At 43.0% G+C, this 25,106-nt stretch overlaps 1 pseudogene; it reads left to right on the top strand.

Annotated features, from left to right (window-relative positions):
- The first annotated feature begins 1,740 nt into the window (after positions 1-1,740).
- Positions 1,741-3,163, top strand: LOC116467936 (PRAME family member 17-like; annotated as a pseudogene).
- The last annotated feature ends 21,943 nt before the right edge of the window (positions 3,164-25,106 follow it).

Below are 25,106 nucleotides of genomic sequence, written 5' to 3'. Positions count from 1 at the left end.
AAGTAGCATTTTAAGAAGAATAATCTGGCAGCAATACATATAAGTAATCATCATGACAAGGACTGAAGTCAAGGAATCCCATTAGGAGACTACTAGAATAGTCTAGGGGGAGTAATAGCCTAAACAAGGCGTGTGTGTGTGTGTGTGTGTGTGTGTGTGTGTGTATAGCCTAAACAAGGCGTGTGTGTGTGTGTGTGTGTATACACACACACACACACACATATATATATATGAGACATATATATATATGAGACAGGGTCTTGCTCTATTGCTCAGGTTGGAGCACAGTGGCATGATCATAGCTCCATAATCTTGGATTCATGAGCTCAACCATTTCTCCCAGCTCAGCCTCCCAAAGTGCTAGGAGTACAAGCATGAGCCATTGTGGCCAACCCAGATACATATATTTTTAAATGTTTCATTGATAAAACCTACAGAACTTAGTTATTCATTGGATGTAGTTGATACAGGAAAGGAAGTCTTGACTCCAAGATGTGTGTCCAGAGCTGACAGAAGTGTAATGGTGCCATTAACATAAATTTAAAAATCAGAAAGAAGCTCAGAAGTGTAGGGGGAGGGGAGGTCTTAGTTTTGGGATGTATTGAAATGTCAGTAGAATATTTAGATAAAATGTCTAGCCAGTAGTTAAAATACAGAAAGTAAATTATTTGTGGCTGAATATATAGACATAGTGACTAGCTTCATAGTAATAGGAGTAGTAAAAATCACACACAAAAAATTGTAATGCTGAGTGTTCAGTCCCTGGGCAAGCAGTGTGGTAGTTTAAGGGAGAGGCTGTCATCATCCTTGCTTTCAAGTTAGACTGTTAACTAAATTCCCCCCAGTGCTAGCTTGGCTTATTCCCAGGAATGATCAAAGATAGCTTGGAGATCAGAAGCAAGAAGAGTCAACTATGTCAGGTTTCCCTTAATGTCATAGTTATGAAAAGGTGGTCTCACAGGGACTTTGGATGAGAGAGTTTCTTGTCTTTTCACTTCTTTTTTGTTTGTTTGTTTGTTTGTTTTATTTTTTTGTTTTTTTGAGATGGAGTCTCACTCTGTTGCTCAGGCTGGAGCACAGTGGCATGGTCTTGGCTCACTGCAACCCCTGCCTCCCAGGTTCAGGCGATTCTTCTGCCTCAGCCTCCCGAGCAGCTGGGATTACAGGCGAGCACCACCATGTCCGACTAATTTTTGTATTTTTCATAAAGACAGGGTTTCATCATGCTGGCAGGCTGGTCTCAAACTCCTGACCTCAAGTGATCTGCCTGCCTCGACCTCCCAAAGTGCTGGGATTAAAGGCATGAGCCACCGTTCCCAGCCATGATGAGAGAGTTTCTAGTTGAGGGGCATTTACTACCTGCATATGGAATGTTAACTGAAACTACCCCTATCACTGAAGGACATAAAATGATCCTGATACCTGAAATGCCCATACTGTCTGGGATGATGTCAGATAAACATGTTAATGAGGATGGCAGTTCCCAGAGTTCCATACTTAAATAGCAATGGTTTATATAGGATCATGCCACCTGGGGAATGCCAAAAGGAGATACTCACAGGCATGGATCCTCTTTTTCCCTAAAACTGACTCTGGAACTACATGAGGAGCTGCCAGATTCCATGGTTCCTGATAAACAATTCCCTCACTGACAAAAAGCTATTGGATTTGTGGAAAGCAGTTTCAAAGTGAAAGGACCACCTCTTGTTTGGAAGGCTGCTCCTCTGATTATTTATCAAAATGAGCCTCCAGGCCCCACTCAGACTTCTGGAGCTGGTGGGGCAGAGCCTGCTGAGGAACCAGTTCTTGGCCATCTTCACCCTGGAGGAGCCGCCCAAGGAGGTCTTCTGTCTGCTGTTCATGGAGGCCTTCAGCAGGAGATGCTGTGAGATTCTAAAGGCCATGGTGCAGGCCTGGCCCTTACCCCGCCTCCCTCTGGGTTCCCTGATGAAGACACCTCATCTGGAGACCTTCGAGCTGTGCTGAAGAGACTTGATACACTGCTGGCCAGAAGGTTCACCACAGGAGGTGGAAACTTCAAGTGCTGGATTTGTGGGATGTTGATGAGAATTTCTGGACCATATGGTCTGGAGCCAGGGCCCTGTCCTGCTTCCCAGAGGCCATGAGTAAGAGGCAGACAGTGGTGGACTGTCCAAGGACAGGAGAGCACCAGCCCTTGAAGGTGTTCATAGACCTCTACCTAAAGGAAAACACCCTGGATGAATGTCTGCACTACCTCTGTGGCTGAATCCACTACAGAAGAGGTTTAGTACACCTGTGTTGTAGTAAGGTACAGAATTACTCAATGCCCACTTCAAATTTCAGAAATTTATTGGAAAAGGTATACCCAGACAGCAGTATCCATGAGTTGGAAGCCTGGAAAAAGTGCTCGCTGAATAGAACAGGAAAGTTTGCCCCTTACCTGAGCCAGATGAGCAATCTTCACAAACTCTTTTTAGCCTTTGGTTATGGGCATGAGTTATACATGTGTGGCCAACAGCAGTTCATTCCTGACTTGGACTTTCCATTCCTCTGCCTGGAACCCCCAGATGCTTTATATAAGAAAGATCAATAATATCAAAGAGCACCTGCTCAGGTGCCTCAAGAACCCCTTGGAGGCCTTTACATTCTGTCATGCTTACCTAGCTGATTGGGACATGGAGTGTCAGTACCCAAGCCTCAGTCAGCTAAAGCAGCTGCATCTGATTCATATCCTAATGCGGACCACCAATCTTGAGCCCCTTGGAGCTCTGCTAGAGAAAGCTGCTGCTACTCTCAAGACCCTCGTCTTAGAGGACTGTCAGATCCAGGACTCCCAACCCAGGGTCATCCTGCCTGCCCTGAGCCACTGCTCCCAGCTCACCACCTTCTACTTTCACAGAAATGAGACCTCCATGAATGCTCTGAAAGTCCTGTTGCGTCACACAGGCAAACGGAGCAAGTTAGGCCTGGAGACATATCCTGCCCCTCTGGAGAGTCTTGACAACAGGGGTCATGTCAGTTGGGAGATCCTGTCCCCAATTCAGGCTGAGCTGATGCATACACTCAGGGAAGTAAGGCAGCCCAAGATGATCTTCTTTGGTCCTGCTCCTGCCCTTCTTGTGGCTCATGGCCATCTGAGAAACTGGAGCTCCATCTTTGCTCCTGGGGAAGGCCTGGTTAGTGGGGTGGATAGGCTTTCTCCCAGACACTTGGGCACTAAAATCTAGGACGTAGGTACATTTTGTTGTTGTTTTTGTTGTTGTTTTGAGACAGAGTCTCACTTTGTCACTCAGGCTGAAGTGCAGTGGTACAATCTCAGCTCACTGCAACCTCCGCCTCCTAGGTTTAAGTGATTCTCTTGCCTCAGCCTCCCAAGTAGCTGGTGTCACAGGCGTGTGCCACCATGCCCAACTAATTTTTGTATTTTTAGTAGAGACAGGGTTTCACAATGTTGGTGAGGCTGGCCTTGAACTCCTGACCTCAAGTGATCTGCCCACCTCTGCCTCCCACAGTGCCAGGTTTACACGCATGAGCAGCCAGACCTGGTCAGGTGCATCTCAAAGGAAGCACAGAGCCAGTGTGTTTCAGGCACAGGCTCACTGTGAGTAGAAAAACAAAGGTGACTCAGCAGGGGGCAGTACTGGGTGAAAACGTTGACTTGGCGTCCATGATGCCTTCAGGGACCTGTGCCCTAGAGTCAGAACCTGAAGTTCTAGAGTGATGCAGGAGTTACTCCTGCAAGGATGGTTATTTAAAAATGCCAAAAATAAATGGAACCTGAATGGAAAAAAAATTTGTAATTCTAACACATAGCTGAGACCAGGAATTAAGCTAATTAGGCTAAACTATATATATATAAAATTTTAAAAAGCCCTATAAGTTATATGTTGTTTGTCTTTATCTGTTTTGCATTGCTAGAACAGAATACCTGAGGCTGGATATAAAGAAAAGAGCCTTATTTGGCTCACAATTCTGGGGGCTGGGAGGTCCGAGATTGGGCAGCTGCATCTGTTGAGGGCCTAAGGCTGCTTCCACTCATGGCTGTAAGTGGAAGGGGAGCAGACATGTGCAAAGAGGTCACATGGCAAGAGAGGAAGCAAGAGAGAGAAACTGAGGAAGCCAGATTCTAAAAGCCCACTCTCACCAGAACTAATCCATCCCCACAAGAGGAAGAACTGACTCACCCCCACAGACGGCATTAATCTATTTATGAGAGAGCTGCCCCTATGACCCAAACCTCCCAGCAGATCCCACCTCCCAACACTGCCACACTGGGAATCAAATTCCAACATGAGCTTGGGCAGCGACAAACCATATCCAAACTATAGTACTGTTACTATCCATGCTTAGAGATGAACAGAACTAGGTTAGAGAGATTAGGTAAATGAGGATTTGAAGCCAGGTATTCTGACTTCGAAAGACTGAACTCTTGGCAACCATGCTTTACTGCATCTGTAAGGGCTATTTTGACAGCTAGAGTGCAGAGAACACATGAGTGGTGGGGAAGTGGACGCAGTAGGCAATGGAATGAAAAAGAACAAAAGAACAGAAGGCAGCAATGGCAGGACCCACGGGAACAGATAGAAGACCTAAGCAAATGTGTAAGTCTGGGGAGACCCTGAAGAGAAGCCTAAGAAAGGCTAATTGGCACAGAAGGACCCAGGAGGAAGTTGGAAGGGATGGAATTAGAAGGCCTAGGAAGGAGTTAGTGTGGTCAAAGAAAAGAGAGACTTTTCTGGAACAAAGAAGGAGCAAGGTGAAAGTACCAAGGAATTCTGAGGAGAAGCTGAGAGATCTTAGCTGTCATGGTCAAATTTTATCCCCCAAAAAATGTTGAAGTCCTAACCTCCAATATCTGTGAATGGGACCTTATTTGGAAATGGGGTGTCTGCTGTTGATCAAGTCAACATGAGGCCAGTGGGTTTGGCCCTAATCCAATATGACTGTATCCTTACAAAAAGGGGAAAAATGGACACGAAGACAGAGACATGGGGAGAATGCCACGTGAACCTGAAGGCAGAGATCAAGATGATATGCCTACAAGCCAAGGAATACCAAATATTGAAATTGTGTTGTTTTTTTTTTTTTTTTGAGACAGTCTTGCTCTGTTGCCCAGGCTGAAGGGCAGTAGCATGATCTTGGTTCACTGCAACCTCCGTCTCCCAGGTTCAAGCAATTTCCCTGCCTCAGCCTCTCAAGTAGCTGGAATTACAGGCACCTGCCAAAACACCCAGCTAATTTTCGTATTTTTTTAGTAGAGACAGGGATTCACCATGTTAGTCAGGCTGGTCTCGAACTCCTGAACTCAAGTGATCCACCTGCCTCGGCCTCCCAAAGTGCTGGGATTACAGGCATGAGCCACTGCGCCTGGCCCAGATATTGCATTTGAAATGCAATATTGAGAAGACATCCAGAAGCTAGAAGAGAGGCATGGAACAGATTCTCCCTCATAGCCCACAGAAGGAACACCTTTATCTTGGGCTTCTGGCCTCCAGAACTGTGACAAAAAATTTCTGTTGCTTAAGTTACCCACTTTGTGGCACTTTTTATTATGGCAGCCCTAGCAAACTAACACAGTGACCTCGACTTTCTCAAGAAATAGGCAACTTGTTCCCCATATCACATAGCTTCTGTAAAGAAAGACTTCTGGCTCTATCCAGGGCCAACACAGGTGTGGTTGGTGGACACAATATTATAAGTGCAGCACTTGGGCCAGGGCTTAGGAGAAATCAAAGGGGAAAAGTCTTTTTCCCTTCTCCCTCCAGGGACTCAAACAGCAACTGATTTCCTCATCCAGCTTGACCCTCCAAGGTGTCCTGGGAACAGGGTGCAGGAGTGCAAGGTGGGCATGCTCCCTGAACTGAGCTGTAAGGAACCTGGCTTGCTTTGGTCAAGGATAGGCCGAGGTAAACATTCAGAGTGACTCAGCAAGTTTAGAGCACAGGCGTATAACTCCACTTGTCATGTCATGTAGACATAACATACAGAAGTTCACCACCATAGCCATAATATAGGGAAGGCTCATCACTTGGCTCTAAGCCACTATTGTCTATAAAAGGTATGATTGCTTTGCCAACACTGTACAGGCACACTGGTGTCCAGAGAAAGAGAGAGAGCCAAAGCTGTCCATCTTTGCAGATGGACAGAGGGGAGCCAGGATGCAGCTTGGCTCACTCATGTCCAGAGAGAGAAAGAGTTAAGCTGCTGACTCTGAAGGCAAGGGAGAGCTGACCACGCAGCTGTGTGTGGGAGCCACTGAACTAACCAGCTGAGACAGGGTGGACAGTGTGAGAAAGCTGTTGATGAGAGCTGATGCTGAATAAAATCATCTTTCACCTGCCTACAGCCCCCAAAGTGGTCTTTCTGCTTATCCACCCACTCCCTTTGGACTGCAACATGACATTTGGCATAGTCGTGAACCTGACATAAGCATAACTGAGGCAGGCAGATGTAAGGCCTGAGTGTGCAAAGGGCCTTTCTAGGGTGGAATTTATACCTATGACCAGGGCACTGGGACATCCAGCTCGCCTTGGATGTTGCCATTAGCATAGCTCACTTGGCATTTAAGGTTACATTAGACCCCCTGAGGTATTGTTGTGAGGCTGGCTTTTTTTTTTTTCTTTGAGGAGAAAAAGAAGGAATTCACTTTTATTTTCACAAGGTCTCCAGAAGCCTGGGTTGGTGCAGGTGGGAATGTGCAGCTGACATTGAAGCCTGTGGGAGGGTGGGAAGGAGCCCCACTGGGGATAACACGCCCCTGGCCCCCACCTAGCTTTTACTCCTATCTCGGTGGTCTATGAGTCTTTTGTCCCCAGTAGCCCTACTGGTCAGGGACTGTGTCTCATTCTTTTTGATGGCCCCATAGTGCCTAACCTAGAACCTGACACATAGTCACTCCCCAATGAATATAGAGTAGTGGCTCAATAGCTTCTTCAATATTAGAACAATGATGAATGTTTCCATGTTTCCCATTCCAAAAGCAGATTTAGAACACTGACACCCATTTAGAAGCAGGATCAAAGCCCACAGCATAAGGGCTATTCTGACACTGTTGATACCACCTATTCCAGCATACCACCTTCCAAGGTCAAAAGTGACTGCTCCCCTCCATTTCCCAGCTGTCCTGCCTGGGAAAAACAGGATTGGAACAGAACAGGAAGTACTAAGTAGGAAAACACTAGAAGTTAGAATTATAAAATGTAGTAACACACTAGAAGCCTGCTGAAGACTCCTTAAGCAGGACTGACGGAAAGCTGGGAAGGAGGAGGGACAATTGTGAAAGAGACCAAAACATCAGGCGCTTGAAAAACTTTGGTTCCCTGACTAATCAGTGGAGTCAAATGGAAAGACAGCCCAAGAGAGAACATTGTGGGTAAAGTGGAAATGGAAACCAGGCCATTAAAAATATATAAAGAAGAGCCTTGCAAGGAACTCCATAATCAATAACAAAGACACATACCCCTGAACCTAAAATAAAAGTTTGAAAAAAAAAAAAAAAAAGACACATGAAAGAGAGAAAGCCAGCTAAAGACTCACTAACAGCAATGACACCTCAGGTGCAGATAGCACTTTATAAGGTGCTTTCATGTATAACAACATAGAGAGTAAGGTAGGAGTTCATATTCCCACTTTATAGAGTGGGCAGCTGAAGTTGAGAGAGGGCATATAATTTATATACAGTCACACAGCTGGTAAGTGGCGGAGCCTGTTCTCTAGCACTCAGAATGGAAAAGGATTCAGTGAATAGGCTGAAAGAATTCTTTATCTTTGTCTCACCAAAGGAGGTGGTAAATTTGTCACTAAAATAGACAAATAAATATGTTCTCACTACCATGCAGCAGCAGCACAGCATAGCTAAGGCACAGTTTCTGGAGTCCAACAGACCTAGGCTCCAGTCGTAGCTCTTCTACCTACTAACGAGAGACCATGAACAAGCTGTTTAATCTCAGAACTTAATTTCCACAACTGAAAGATAGGAATAACACTAGAGTTATTTTGAGGGGGGAGAACACAGTTATATATGTAATAAAATTGCTAATATTTATAAAGTGCTTAGTGTTTTCTTTTTTGTTTCTTTTTTTTTCTTTGAGACAGAGTCTCTCTTTATCACCCAGGCTGGAGTGCAGTGGTGCTCTCGGCTCACTGCAAGCTCCGCCTCCCAGGTTCAAGCCATTCTCCTGTTTCAGCCTCCCAAGTAGCAGGGACTACAGGCGCCCGCCACCACGCCCGGCTAATTTTTTATTTCTAGTAAAGACGGGGTTTCACCATGTTAGCCAGGATGGTCTCGATCTCCTGACCTTGTGATCCACCGGCTTCAGCTTCCCAAAGTGCTGGGATACAGGCGTGAGCCACCGCACCCAGCCAGTTTTTTTTTTTAACAATAACATATTTTCTATTGAAAACTTAAAGTAAATTTTAAACTTTTCAGAAAGAAAATCGTAACTCACTGAAGAGTGTGCTCATTTTGCCCCCAGTCCACCTAAGGAAAGTCTGTATCAGGCAGTTCCACCATCAAAATGCCACTGTGGTCTCCAGACATTAAAAGCAGAATTACTAGGGGTGGGCTGAAGCTAACCACCTGACGTAGTGCCTGTGTACCATCTCCTGCAATCCTCACATTACCATGTGAAGTCACAACTAGCATTCGTTCCACAGATGAGGAAACTGAGGGCAATAGAGATTGAGTAACTTGCCCAAGATCAGGGCAAATTTGCATCCAGGTTGATCTGACTCCCAATCCTATGTTCTAAATCTATGGATTTCCTGAATCAGTAATTTTTTTTTTTTAATTTTGGAACTTATATAGAGTTCCAGTATTTGTGACAGGTAAGAATATAATTTCTAACACTCTAAAAGTCATCTCCTATTATTCATATATACATTTATTTGATAAATGTTCATTGGTGTCTACTATGTTCCAGGAACCGTCTTGGGGGCTGGGGCACAGAACCAAGCCAATTCTCTTCCTCATGCCATTATCAATTATCATGTTTAATACCAAAGATTTTAAATGACTCATTATTATGAAAACATGGGAAATAGTAATACCATACATAGATAATAATAATTACAAACATGGAAACAGTAATCTAAAACATAAGAAAAAGGATTAGAAATAATAATACCAAACATAGGAAAAATATCAAATGTAGAAAATGTACCAAACACAGGAAAGAAAGATGTTTTAAAAGATAGGAAGACACAAAAAAGTGCAAGATCAAATTTTTATTTTATGATACTCAATGTATTTACTATAATTGTTTACCAGTTTGGAGATTAATATTCACCAGTGCAATAAGTGGCGTTTAGTAGTCCAGCTTGTTTTAGTGGCTCCTTTCAAATCAGTCTCTATAGAAAATTGTTTCTTATATACCCATATGGCAAAAAAAAAAGAGAAAAAAGGAAATAAATTTCTTTTTTTTGAGACGGAGTCTCTCTCTGTCGCCCAGGCGGGAGTGCAGTGGTGCGATCTTGGCTCACCGCAAGCTCCGCCTCCTGGGTTCACGCCATTCTCCTGCCTCAGCCTCCTGAGTAGCTGGGACTACAGGCGCCCGCCACCAAGCCTGGCTAATTTTTTGTATTTTTGGTAGAGACGGGTTTCACTGAGTTAGCCAGGATGGTCTCGATATCCTGACCTCGTGATCCGCCCACCGTGGCCTCCCAAAGTGCTGGGATTACAGGCATGAGCCACCACGCCAAGCAGAAATAAAATTCTAACACTATGTCTCCCAATTTTGGGTGAAACAAGCACACCCTCCTTTCCCCTCCCACCCTCACCATTCTTTTCACCATCTCCTGGAAAGATCAAGAAGGAAGGGTTTGAGGGGGCTGGTTAGGTGCCCAGGTCAGGTGGGCCTGTGGGAGATCTGACCACTCATCTAGCAGCAGTTAAGCATTTATCTGAAAGGGATGCTGCAGATGGATGGAGAATCCTTCTGCAAAGACTAACACAGTCTGAGACGATGCCAGGGAGCTCTGCCCTACATTTCAGTCCCCCAAAGCCATCCCACCATGCTACCGCTTTCTTTGAGGCCCAAAGAGCTTCTCTTCTCAAAAGGCCCCTAGTAAAAATGCAAGTATTTCTGTGGGTGTTAAGCATATCAGCTAACACTTTTCTTATCAGCCACAGCACCTTTGTTATCAGCGAACACCTTGGCTCAAATTACTTGACAATTTTCAGAGTGTGTGTGCACAAAAGAAACCCCTGCTTTGTCCCTGGTAGATGAAGGTGAAGGGTGGCGATAAGGGTTTAGGGAATGCAAAGTGAACAGGGAGAATTGTTAGAGGAGACCCAAGATAAGTCTCCACTATCTTGACCACTTGCTTTGCTTGCCCTGCACTCATGAGAGAGGGGACAGGGAGAGAGGCAAGAGGTGTGTGTGTTCGTGTGTGTATGTGTTTGTGTGTGTTATATAATCTGTGTAAGGACTCCTGGGAAGCAGACAGCAAGTTCTGAGAAGAGGATTGCAGAGAAGTTTGCATGGCCTGAATGGAGACTGTAGACCCTCAAGGGACGGCTGAATCTGTTGGTGTAAAATATTTTAAATCAATCATTTTAAAAATTTGTTTAATAACTAGCCTCTCTCCTAATACCCAATTTGTACTTGCTTCACTTACAAAAAGCCATTTGAATATTTACCTTCCAAATCAGATCATTCTGAGCATCCAGTCAGTAGTTACACTATGAAAAACTTGTTAACAGGCAAGAGAGGCTGTAGTTTATAGCCAGCACCTGGTAGCTGGGAACAGTGAGCTATGACAGATGCAGGGGGAGGGGATGTGTCCTGTTTCAGGGGCTGATCATTGATACCAGATCCTGCTCCCCAAATCACACCTCTCAACTATTAGCTCAGCATAGATGGCGTCCACGCCTCCTGTCTCTCATAGTAAGGGAATCAGTGGCATCTCCAGGTGTATACTCCACCTAGCTCTCAGCATCATTCACTCCATTTTGTTCTCCTAAGTTCTCCTAGGAATCTTCCACTAATATATCTTAGTGTGGCTCCAGGGAATAAAAGAGACAAAACCAATGGCTTACTGAAAATAATATTTTAAGTGATATTTAATGCTTCAGATAATTGGTCATAATAAGAGGTCGGTATGCCAAATTATAGATACAATGTTATCCCAACACTATAAAAATATACTGTTACATATATATGTATATGCAAAAGGAAAAAAGAAAACACATGAAAATATTAACATTAACAATGGATATCTCTGGGCACTGAGACTGAGGGTGACTTCTGTTAGCTTTCCTCAAGTCCATTCACATCTCTCCAGGTCTTTGGCATCACCTAGTCATGTCACTATCATCTCCCTCCTGATCTTCTACAGTAACCTCCTAAATGATCAGCCTGCAGCTGGTCTTGCCAACTCACTCCCCACATAGAATCAAGAGTGAACTTCTTCAAATGCAAATCTGGTGACCATGGAGACAGGATGACAAACTGGCACCACCTGCTTGCTCCTTCCAAGAAACCCAACCCTGGAAATGTCCAAGAAGCAAACATGAGCTTATTAGACTCAATGCTTATTGCAAAAACTCTTTTTTTGGTTTGTATGCTTGTTTGTTCATTGGTAGGGAGTTAAAGGTTGGTTAGATTTTGGAGGTGTCACAATGACAGACAATGGCAGCCTACAGCAGACAAGGGCTAGAAACTTTGGACAATATATTAGCTTCCTATTGCTGTGTAACAAATTATTGCAAGTTTAGCACCTTAAAACAACATACTTTTAGCGTCTCTCAGTTCCTGTGAGTCAGGCATCCAGATATGGCTCAGCTGGGCCCTTTGCTCAGGGTTTCACAAGTCTGTGATCAGTGTCTGGACTGCATTTCTTTGTAGAGCTCCAAGTTCTCCTTCTCAGCTCATATAACTGTCGGCAGAGTTAGTTCCTTGCGTTTGTAGGACAGAGGTCCCTGCTCTCTTGCTAGCTGTCAGTAAGGGCCACTGTCAGCTCCTAGAGGCCCCCACAGTTCCCTGTCATATGGCTTTCTGACAACTTGGCCACTTACTTCTTCAAAGCCAGCAGGGAAGCTCACTCTCTCTCCATCTTACTAAGATGGAATCTTATATAATGTAATATAATCACAGTGTGACTATTCCACCATATTCACAGGTCCTACCCACATTCAAGGGGAGGGGACTATAGAGGGTGTATATACCAGGAGACAGGAATCTTGGGGACCATCTCAGAATTCCACCTACCACAATTTGACCTCTGGCCTCCAGTAATTCATATTCCTCCCACATGAAAAATACATTCACCTCATCTGTTACAGGCTAAATTGTGTCACGCAAAATTCATATGTGAAAGTCCTAACTCCCAGTATGTGACTGTATTTGGAAATAGAGTCTTTAAAGAAGTAATTAAAGGTCAGGCGCAGTGGCTCACACCTGTAATCCCAGCACTTTGGGAGGCTGAGGTGGGCAGATCACAAGACCAGGAGATCAAGACCATCCTGTCTAACATGGTGAAACCCTGTCTTTACCAAAAATACAAAAAACTAGCTGGGCGTGGTGGCACACACCTGTAGTCCCAGCTACTCAGGAGGCTAAGGCAGGAGAATCACTTGAACCCAGGAGGCGGAGATTGCAGTGAGCCGAGATCACGCCACTGCACTCCAGCCTGGACAACAGGGTGAGACTCCGTCTCAGACAAACAAAAATAAATAAATGAATAAATAAATAAATAAATTTAAACACAGAATGACTCAAAATATACGTTTCTTTGTTTTTGGAAAAAAAAAGAAGAAGAAGAAATTAAATTGAGATCCTTAGGATGGGCCCTAATGTAACATGACTGGTGTCCTTATACAAAGTAGAAATTTGGGCATAGATGTATACAAAAGGAAGACCGTGTGAAGACACAGAGAGAGACAGGCATCTATAAGCCAAAGATATGGGCCCTCAGGAAAAAAAAAACAACCCTGCCAATACTTTGATTTCAGACTTCTAACATCCAGAATTGTGTGAGAAATCATTTCTGTCATCCAGGTCACCCAGTTTGTGGTACTTTGATTTGGCAGCCCTAGCTGACTAATACACCATCCCAGCATCTTCATCCCATTACATCATCAGCAAAATCTCTTCATCAAATCTCATCTCATCAGCTCAAAATCCAAAATCTCATTATCTAAATCATATAACTCAGGTACAGACAGGGATCCTGGGTACAGTCTATTCAGTACAATTCCTGGGGCACAATTTCTCTCCATTTAAGAACCTATAAAACTTAAGAGACAAATTATCTACCCACAAGGCACCCAACATACAATGTTCGGACAGACATAGGATAATAGCTATAGACATCCTGGTTCAAAAATGGGAGAGATGAGAGATAAAAAAAGGAGTCACCGGTCCATCACAGTATTGAAATTCAGCCAAGCAAATATTACATTTCCTTGATTAAGTTTCAAGGAATGGGAATAGAGACTGTTTAGCTCTCTAACCTCTGAACTCTGCATTCTGGTCTCTGAGACATCTTTCCTTTTTGACAAAAGGTAGCTTATGTTTGCAGCTGAGTCGTTTTAATCAGTCCACTTTCTGCCAGTAGCTCAGAGTCCTCTTTCAAGCCTGGTGTAGAAAGCTAGAACTAGCATATACAGTGAGGAGGGCATATTTGCAGGTGAGGGGCTAGCAACGAAAATAGGAGATTGGTCTCATACAGGAACACTGGTCACATAATTAAATATATTAAAGATATTGAGAGCCAGGTTTCTTACCATCAGAAAATGGATTAACAAATATGAAAAATGAGAAATACAGAATGAACTCTGTGGTTTTGGACTGGAATTGGAAGTATCAGTTTGCAATATATAGAGAGGAATATAAAAATATAGATATAAACATGTGTGTATATCTATATATATTTCTTATCTATGTCTACTGAGAAGTCCTGGGAAGTGAAACACCCCAAAAGCAAGAACCAAACCTGTTGCCCAGATGCGGGCTTCTCAACATCATTCTCTACTTGAAGGAACCAGGGTTCCTCAGAGAAATGTCTTGAGTTTAAGGCTTGGGCAGGGAAAGTATAAGGTGAGCTCATAACATTTTTTCCCCTCAGAAGGCAAGAAAGTACTCAAAGAATGATAGGACTATATCAAAAGCACACAAACACCAGCTTGAAGAGGCTTCCAATGGCCAAACTGGAGACAATTTGAGTATCAAAGAATGATTGTAACAGATCATAATTCATTGAATAAAATAGGAAACCATGAGCCCATACAGGTATAAAACAATAAATAAATAAATTAAAAGTTTGTTCAGGAATAGGATAGTTACATAGCTTCAACATTTTTCACAGAAAATATTCATTAATTACAAAAAGAAGTAACTTGAAACTGGAAAAGACTAGTAGACATCATCTTAATAAAGCAACTCTTGGCTGGGAGCGGTGGCTCACACCTGTAATCCCAGCACTTTGGGAGGCTGAGGCGGGTGGATCACCTGAGGTCAGGAGATCAAGACCAGCCTGGCTAACATGGTGAAACCCCATCTCTACTAAAAATACAAAAATTAGCCAGGTGTGATGGTGCGTGCCCGTAATCCCAGCTACTCAGGAGGCTGAGGAAAGAGAATAGCTTAAACCCCGGAGGCAGAGGTTGCAGTGAGTCAAGATCGTGCCAGTGCACTCCAGCCTGGGCAACAAGAGCAAAACTCCATGCCAAAATAAATAAATAAATAAATAAATAAATAAATAAAGCAACCAAAATTGACATCATCGATAATGGGAAAAATTGAAGTTTTGCACTATCTGGCATGATGCACTGAGAAGAACACAGTATCAGTTCTATGTTATTATTTCCAAAGATGCATAACCCGAGTCTACTCTGAGGAAACAGCAGATGGGTCTGAATTGAGAGACATTCTACAAAATAACTGGCCTATAATCTTCAAAAGTGGCAAGGATATGACAGTCAAGGAAAGATGAGGAACCATTTCAAATTGAAGTTAGCCAAAGATGTGATACATGCAGCATTTTGAACTGGATCCTTTTGCTACAAAGAATATTATTGCAACACTTGGCAAAACTTGGAATGGGATCTGATGACAGTGATTCATCAAGGTTAATTTTCTTTTCTTTTTTTTTTTTTATTTAAGACACAGGATTTCACTCTGTCACCCAGGCTGAAGTGCAGTGGCACAATCATAGCTCACTGCAGCCTCAACCTCCCTGGCTGTAGTGATCCTCCTGCCTCAGCCCCCTGAGTAACTGGAACTTGTATTGTATATACTATATATAGTCTATATAAGCATATGGAAGAATGTCTCTGTAGGAAATAAACACTGAAGTTTTTGGGATAATAGGGAATCAGGTTAGCAGCTTATTCTCAAAGGGTTAAGGAAAAACAATTACTTCTACCATACTTGTACGTTTTTAGTATGACTGTAATCCTTTAAAAATATTTAATTTAAAAGTATACTAATAAATAAACAGGCCATGGTTTGACTACTTTGGGGCAGGCTGTCCCCCCACTCCAGCTTGCAGGACATTTCAGGGCCTGTTGGGTTGGAGACCAATAGTTTGTTGCCAGTCTCAGGCAGGAAAATTGAACTGATTTTGTCCATGCAGCAGCAGCTGCCTGAACGCGGCTCAAGATTTCCTGCCTGGCCACATTTCTGGTTAAACTTCACTGACAAATCATTCTCACTGTTCTCAAAATATTTCCCCATGTGTAACAGAGTCACCAAATCAAAGACCTAGGGCTGGCTCTAAAATCTCTCACATTCTTTAGACTACAGCTCTCTGTCTGTCCCTGAATCTTCCTAAACCAGCCAGGCACCCAGGGCTCCTCAGGAATAGATTTACTTGCTATCATATTATGGGGAATGTGGCTGACTTTTGCAAGAGATTTCCTGCCTTTTCTCAGCAAGTGACTAAACTGGTTACAGCTAATTCTGCTGGGAAGTAACCAGCTGTTTTTCCACAATCCTGCAGCCATTTCCATGAATTAATTTGGGAGTATTGTAGACCCTTGAAGCAACATAAGGCTCTGGTGCCTGATAGCTTTAGTAGGATTTAGCATCCTCAGCAATGGGCTGAATATAAAGAAACATAAAATCTATTAACAGCTGCTCCTGAAAAGGCCTGTGCAGTCTTGGGTGAGGTAAAGAATCTCCCTATTCTTATGAGTGATGAAATGATAGCACCACTAACCCATACCTATTGTCAAGGCGTGTGTGAGGATAAACAGAGTGTATTTGGAGAGTCTTGAGTTCTATATTAACAGAATGTAGTATAGCCATATTGCCATATTTATTCAGTGTTTAATAGCAGGAAGCAATTTAAAATCCTACTCCTGCTAAATAAAAGAATTATTCTTACTAACAATTACATTTAGATAATAGTTTGTGTTCAGTCACTTATTTATATACTCAGCACACATTCACTGAACACATACTCTGTGCTGGTCACTGTATAGGCACAAAGGATGTAACTGTGAACAGGACAGCACAGTCCTTACCCTCATGGTGCATAGAGCCAAATGGGGAACTATGCAACTAGCCACTTCTTGCAAGTTTGAGGAGTAATAAAAAGAAAAAAAAAGAACTTAATTTTCAATGAAAATGACTTATTAGGCAAGTAAAAAAAAAAAAATCATAGGTCTGGAAGTCAGAAGAGGATTTGAGACCTGGATCTCCTGCTTACTGCTATGTCAGCCTCCAAAAGTTATTTAAATGCTGGTCACCTGGGCGAGGTGGCCAACTAGGGACAGCTCCAGGTTGCAGCTCCCAGCGAGATCAACACAGAAGGTGGGTGATATCTGCATTTCCAACTGAGGTACACGGCTCATCTTATTGAGACTGGTTAGACAGTGGGTGCAGCCCACAGAGGGCAAGCAGAAGCAGGGAGGGGTGCCACCTCACCAGGGAAACACAAAGGGTCAGGGAAATCCCTCCCCTAGCCAAGGGAAGTTGTGAGGGACTGTACCACGAGGAATGGTGGATTCTGGCCCAGAAACCATGCTTTTCCCACAGTCTTTGTAACCCGCAGACCAGGAGATTCCCTCAGGTGCCTACACCTGGGTTTCAAGCACAAAACTTGGTGGCCATTTGGGCAGACACCAAGCTAGCTCCAGGAGTTTTTTTCATACTCCAGTGGTGCCTGGAACACTAGCAAGACAGACTGTTCACTCTCCTGGAAAGGGGGCTGAAGCCAGGGAGCCAAGTGGTCTAACTCAATGGATCCCACCCCCATGGCTAAGATCCACTGGTTTGAAATTCTCGCTGCCAGCACAGCACTCTGAAGTTGACCTGGGATGCTAGAGCTTGGCGGGGGGAGGGGCATCCACCATTACTGAGGCTTGAGTAGGCGGTTTTCCTCTCACAGTGTAAACAAAGGCGCTGGGAAGTTCGAACTGGGCAGAGCCCACCACAGCTCAGCAAAGCTGCTGTAGCCAGACTGCCTCTCTAGATTCCTCCTCTCTGGGCAGGGCATCTCTGAAAGAGAGGCAGCAGCCCCAGTCAGGAGCTTATAGATAAAACTCCCATCTCCCTGGGACAGAGCACCTAGGGGAAGGGGCAGCTGTGAGCGCAGCTTCAGCAGACTTAAACATTCCTGCCTGCCAGCTCTGAAGAGAGCAGCGGATCTCACAGCACAGCACTCAAGCTCTGCTAGGGGAGAGACTGCCTCCTCAAGGCACCTCCTCCAGTGCCTCCTGACTGGGAGACACCTCCCAGCAGGGGTCGACAGAAACCTCATACAGGAGAGCGACAGCTGGCATCTGGTGGGTGCCCCTCTGGGATGAAGCTTCTGGAGGAAGGAAGAGATAGCAATATTTGCTGTTCTGCAGCCTCCACTGGTGATAGCCAGGCAAAGAGGGTCTGGAGTGGACTTCCAGCAAACTCCAGCAGACCTGCAGCAGATGGTCCTGACTGTTAGAAGGAAAACTAACAGACAGAAAGGAATAGCATCAACATCTACACAAAGGATGTCCACACAAAAACCCAATAGAAGGCCATCAACATCAAAGACCAAAGGTAGATAAATCCCTGAAGATGAGGAAAAACCAGTGCAAAAAGGCTGAAAATTCCAAAAGCCAGAACACCTCTTCTCCTCCAAAGGATCACAACTGCTCACCAGCAAGGGAACAAAACTGGACAGAGAATGAGTTTGATGAATTGACAGAAGTAGGCTTCAGAAAGTGGGTAATAACAAACTCCTCTGAGTGAAAGGAGCATGTTCTAACCTAATGCAAGGAAGTTAAGAACCTTGAAAAAAGGTTAGAGAAATTGCTAACTAGAATAACCAGTTTAGAAAAGAACATAAATGACCGGATGGAGCTGAAAAACACAGCATGAGAACTTCGTGAAGCATACATAAGTATTAACAGCCAAATCAATCAAGCAGAAGAAAGGATAAAAGAGATTAAAGATCAACTTAATGAAATGAAACGTGAAGACAAGACTCAAGAAAAAAGAATGAAAAGGAATGAACGCAGCCTCCAAGAAATATGGGACTATGTGAAAAGACCAAACCTATGTTTGATTGATATACCTGAAAGTGATGGGGAGAATGGAACCAAGTTGGAAAACACTCTTCAGGATATTATCCAGGAGAACTTCCCCAACCTAGCAAGGCAGGCCAACATTCAAATTCAGGAAATACAGAGAACACCACAAAGATACTCCTCGAGAAAAGCAACCCCAAGACACATAATTGTCAGATTCACCAAGGTTGAAATGAAGGAAAAAATGTTAAAAGGAGCAAGAGAGAAAGGTGAGGTTATCCACAAAGGGAAGCCCATCAGATTAACAGCAGATCTCTCTGCAGAAACCCTACAAGCCAGAAGAGAGTGGAGGCCAATATTCAACATTCTCAAAGAAAAGAATTTTCAACCCAGAATTTCATATCCAGCCAAATTAAGCTTCATAAGTCAAAGAGAAATAAAATCCTTTACAGACCAGCAAATGCTAAGAGATTTTGTCACCACCAGGCCTGCCTCACAAGAGCTCCTGAAGGAAGCACTAAACATGGAATGGAAAAACCAGTACCAGCCACTGCAAAAACATACCAAATTGTAAAGACCATTGGTGCTATGAAGAAACTACATCAACTAATGGGCAAAATAACCAGCTAGCATCATAATGACAGGATCAAATTCACACATAACAATATTAACCTTAAATGTAAATGGGCTAAATGCCCCCAATTAAAAGACACAGACTGGAAAATTGGATAAAGAGTCAAGACCCGTTGGTGCGCTGTATTCAGGAGACCCATCTCACATGCAAAGACACACTTAGGCTCAAAATAAAGGGATGGAGGAAGATTTACCAAGCAAATGGAAAGTAAAATAAAAGCAGGGGTTCCAATCCTAGTCACTGATAAAACAGACTTTAAACCAACAAAGATCAAAAAGACAAAGAATGGCATTACATAATGGTAAAGGGATCAATGCAACAAGAAGAGCTAACTATCCTAAATATACATGCACCCAATACAGGAGCACCCAGATTCATAAAGCAAGTTCTTGGAGACCTAAAAAGAAACTTAGACTCCCACACAATAATAGTGGGAGACCTTAACACCCCACTGTCAGTATTAGACAGATGAACAAGACAGAAAATTAACAAGGATCTTCAGGACTTGAACTCAGCTCTGGACCAAGCAGACCTAATAGACCTCTACAGAACTCTCCGCCCCAAATTAACAGAATATACATTCTTCTAAGCACCACATCACACTTATTCTAAAATTGACCACATAATTGGAAGTAAACACTCCTCAGCAAATGCAAAAGAATGGAAATCATAACAAATAGTCTGTCAGACCACAGTGCAATCAAATCAGAACTCAGGAATAAGAAACTCACTCAAAACCATACAACTACATGGAAACTGAACAACCTGCTCCTGAATGACTACTGGGTAAATAATGAAATTAAGGCAGACATAAATAAGTTCTTTGAAACCAATGTGAATGAAGACACAATGTATCACAATCTCTGGGACACAGCTGAAGCAGTGTTTGGAGGGAAATTTATAGCACAAATGCCCACAGAGAAGTGGGAAAGATCTAAAATCAACACCCTAACATCACAATTAAAAGAACTAAAGAAGCAAGAGCAAACAAATTCAAAAGCTAGCAGAAGGCAAGAAATAACTAAGATCAGAGCAGAACTGAAGGAGATAGAGTCACGAAAAACCCTTCAAAACATCAATGAACCCAGGAGCTCATTTTTTGAAAAGATTAACAAAATAGATAGATGGCTAGCCAGACTAATAAAGAAGAAAAGAGAGAAGAATCAAATAGACACAATAAAAAATGATAAAGGAGACATCACCACTGATCCCACAGGAATACAAACTACCATCAGAGAATACTATAAACACCTCTATGCAAATAAACTAGAAAATCTAGAAGAAATGGATAAATTCCTGGACACACACACCCTCCCAAGACTAAACCCGGAAGTCGAATCCCTGAATAGACCAATAACAAGTTCTGAAATTGAGGCAGTAATTAATAGCCTAACAACCCAAAAAAGCCCAAGACCAGATGGATTCACAGCCAAATTCTACAAGAGCTACCAAGAGGAGCTGGTACCATTCCTTCTGAAATTATTCCAAACAACAGAAAAAGAGGGACTCATCTCTAACTCATTTTATGAGGCCAGCATCATCCTGATACCAAAACCTGGCAGAGGCACAACAAAAAAAGAAAATTTCAGGACAATATCACTGATGAACATCAATGTGAAAACCCTCAATAAAATACTAGCAAACTGAATCCAGCAGCATATCAAAAGCTTATCCACCAGGATCACATCAGCTTCATCCCTGGGATCCAAGGTTCAACATATGCAAATCAATAAACAGAACCAATGAAAAAAACCACGTGATTATCTCAATATATGCAGAAAAGGCCTTCGACAAAATTCAACACTCCTTTATGCTAAAAACTCTCAATAAACTAGGTATTGACATAATTTATCTCAAAATAATAAGAGCTATTTATGACAAACCCACAGCCAATATCATACTGCATGGGCAAAGGCTGGAAGCATTCCTTTTGAAAACCAGCACAAGACAAGGATGCCCTCTCTCACCACTCCTATTCAACATTCTGGCCAGGGCAATCAGGAAAGAGAAAGAAATAAAGGGTATTAAAATAGGAAGAGAGAGAGACAAATTGTTTCTGTTTGCAGATGACATGATTGTATATTTAGAAAACTCCATCACCTCAGGCCAAAATCTCCTTAAGCTAGTAAACAAATTCAGCAGTCTCAGGATACAAAATCAATGGGCAAAAATCACAAGCATTCCTATACACCAATAACAGACAAACAGAGAGCAAAATCGTGAATGAACTCCCACTTACAATTGCTACAAAGAGAATACAATACCTAGGAATACAGCTAACAAGGGGAGTGAAGGACTTCTTTAAGGAGAACTACAAGCCACTGCTCAAGGAAATTAGAGAAGATGCAAACAAATGGAAAAACACTCCATGCTCCCGGATAGGAAGAATCAATACCATGAAAATGGCCATACTGCCCAAAGTAATTTATAAATTCAATGCTACACCCATTAAACTACCATTGACATTCTTCACAGAATTAGAAGAAACTATTTTAAAATTCATATAGAAGCAAAAAAGAGCCTGTACAGTCAAGACAATTGTAAGCAAAAAGAACAAAGCTGGAGGCATCACACTACCTGACTTCAAACTATACTACAAGTTTACAGTAACCAGAACAGCATGGTACTGGTACTAAAACAGACACATAGACCAATGGAACAGAATAGAGAACTCAGAAATAAGATCACACATCTATAGCCATCTGATCTTTGACAAAGCTGACAAAAACAAGCAATGGGGAAAGGATTCCCTATTTAATAAATGATGCTGGGAACACTGGCTAGCCATGTGCAGAAAATTGAAACTGGTACCCTTCTTTACACTTTATACAAAATTTAACTCAAGATGGATTAAAGACTCATATGTAATACCTAAAACCATAAAAACCCTAGAAGAAAACCTAGGCAATACCATTCAGGACAGAGGCATGGGCAAGGACTTCATGTCTAAAACACCAAAAAAAAAATGGCAACAAAAGCCAAAATAGACAAATGGGATCTAGTTAAACTAAAGAGCTTCTTCACAGCAAAAGAAACTCTCATCAGAGTGAACAGGCAACCTACAGAATGGGAGAAAATTTTTGCAAACTATCCATCTGACAAAGGGCTAATATCCAGAATCTACAAGGAACTTAGACAAATTTACAAGAAAAAAGCAAACAACCCCATCAAAAAGTGGGCAAAAGATATGAACAGACACTTCTCAAAAGAAGACATTTATGCAGCCAACAAACATATGAAAAAAAAGCTCATCATCATTGGTCATTATAGAAATGCAAATCAAAACCACAATGAGATACTATCTCATGCCAGTTAGAATGGTGATCATTAAAAAGTCAGGAAACAACAGATGCCGGAGAGGATGTGGAGAAATAGGAATACTTTTACACTGTTGATGGGAGTGTAAATTAGTTCAACCATTGTGGAAGACAGTGTGGTGATTCCTCAAGGATCTAGAACCAGAAATATCATCTGACCCAGCCATCCCATTACTGGGTATATACCCAAAGGATTACAAATCATGCTACTATAAAGACACATGCACACAAATGTTTATTGCAGCACTATTCACAACAGCAAAGACTTGCAACCAACCCAAATCCCCATCAATGATAGACTGGATAAAGAAAAAGTGGCACATATACACCATGGAATACTATGCAGCCATAAAAAAGGATGAGCTCATGTCCTTTGCAGGGACATGGATGAAGCTGGAAACCAACATTCTCAGCAAACGAACACAGGAACAGAAAATGAAACATTGCATGTTCTCACTTACAAGTGGGAGTTGAACAATGAGAACACATGGATACAGGGCGGGGAACATCACACACCAGGGCCTGTTGTGGGGTGGGGGCCTAGGGGAGGGATAGCATTAGAGAAATACCTAATGTAGATGATGGGTGGATGGGTGCAGCAAACCACCATGGCATGTGTATACCTACGTAACAAACCTGCATGTTCTGCACATGTATCCCAGAACTTAAAGTACAATAAAAAAAAAGTTACTTAACTTCGAATAGCCTTGATTTCATCAGCATTCTCTGAGAATCTATATAGCAACATCTGTACAGCCTCTCTCATGAGGTTGTTGTGAAGCTCAAATGAGATAACCAATGTGAAAGTACTTGCAAAACTCATAGATGAGAGTTTTTAAGCCCTGCCAGGTGCCAGAAGATGTGACTGTCCTCAGACATTACTGATCCACCACCACCGGCCACTGCCCACTGGCCTCATTTCTGTCCTGTTCAGTATATTTAACAATAAATTGGATGAAAACATAAGATGTTTATTAATATACAGCACCAATGAAGCTAAAAATATAAAATACAAAGAATGATGGGTTGATCTGTTCCAAGATGGCCAAATAGGAACAGCTTCAGTCTGCAGCTCCCAGCATGATCGACACAGAAGACAGATGATGCCTGCATTTCCAACTGTGTGCCTGGTTCATCTCATTGGGACTGGTTGGACAGTGGGTGCAGCCCACGGAGGGTGAGCCAAAGCAGGGCGGGCATCACCTCACCCGGGAAGTGCAAGGGGTCAGGGAATTTCCCTTTCCTAGCCAAGGGAAGTCAGAACAGACTGTACCTGGAAAAATGGGACACTCCCACCCGAATAGTGTGCTTTTCCCAAGGTCTTAGCAACCAGCAGACAAGGAGATTCTCTCCTGTGCCTGGCTCGGTGGGTTTCATGCCCATGGAACTTTGCTCACTGCTAGCGCAGCAGTCTGAGATCAAACTGCAAGGCGGCAGCCTGGCTTGGGGAGCGGCGTTCACCATTGCTGAGGCTTCAAGTAGATAAACAAAGTGGCTGGGAAGCTTGAACTGGGCGGAGCCCACCACAGCTCAGCACAGCCTACTGCCTCTATAGACTCCACCTCTGTGGGCAAGCATAGCTGAACAAAAGGAAGCAGACAGCTTCTGCAGACTTAAATGTCCCTGTCTGACAGCTCTGAAGAGAGCAGCGGTTCTCCCAGCCAGGTGGTTGAGCTCCGAGAACAAACAGACTGCCTCCTCAAGTGGGTCCCTGACCCCTGTGTAGCCTAACGGGGAGACATCTCCCAACAGGGGCTGACAGACACTTCATGTAGGCAGGTGCCCCTCTGGGACGAAGCTTCCAGAGGAAGGATCGGGCAGCAATATTTGCTGTTCCACAAATATTTGCTGTTCTGCAGTTTCCACTAGTGATACCCAGGCAAACGGGGTCTGAAGTGGACCTCCAGCAAACTCCAACAGACATGCAGCTGAGGAACCTGACTGTTAGAAGGAAAACTAACAAACAGAAAGCAATAGCACCAACATCAACAAAAAGAACATCTGTACCAAAACCCCATCTGTAGGTCACCAACATCAAAGACCAAAGGTAGATAAAACTATAAAGATGGGGAGAAACCAGAGCAAAAAAGCTGAAAATTCTAAAAACCAGAGCACCTCTTCTCTTCCAAAGGATTGCAGCTCCTTGCCAGCAATGGAACAAAGCTGGACAGAGAATGACTTTGATAAATTGACAGAAGTAGGCTTCAGAAGGTCATAATAACAAACTTCTCCAAGTTAAAGGAGCATGTTCAAACCCATCACAAAAAAGCTAAAAACCTTGAAAAAAGGTTAGACAAAGGGTTAACTAGAATAAACAGTGTAGAGAAGACCTTAAATGACGTGATGGAGGTGAAAACCATGGCATGAGAACTTCGTGACACATGCACAACCTTCAATACCCAATTCCATCAAGTGGAAGGTAGGGTATCAGTGATTGAAGATCAAATTAATGAAATGAAGCAACAAAACAAGGTTAGAGAAAAAAGAGTAAAAAGAAACAAACAAAGCCTCCAAGAAATATGAGACTATGTAAAAAGATCAAATCGATGTTTGATAGGTGTACCTGAAAGTGATGGGGAGAATGGAACCAAGTTGGAAAACACTCTTCAGGATATTATCCAGGAGAACTTCCCTAACCTAGCAAGGCAGGCCAACATTCAAGTTCAGGAAATACAGAGAACACCACAAAGATAGTCCTCAAGAAGAGCAACCCCAAGAC

The sequence above is a fragment of the Hylobates moloch genome, unplaced genomic scaffold (genome assembly GCF_009828535.3).
Source record: "Hylobates moloch isolate HMO894 unplaced genomic scaffold, HMol_V3 SCAFFOLD_5, whole genome shotgun sequence".
NCBI lineage: Eukaryota > Metazoa > Chordata > Mammalia > Primates > Hylobatidae > Hylobates > Hylobates moloch.
This window is presented reverse-complemented; position numbering and strand designations above follow the sequence as displayed.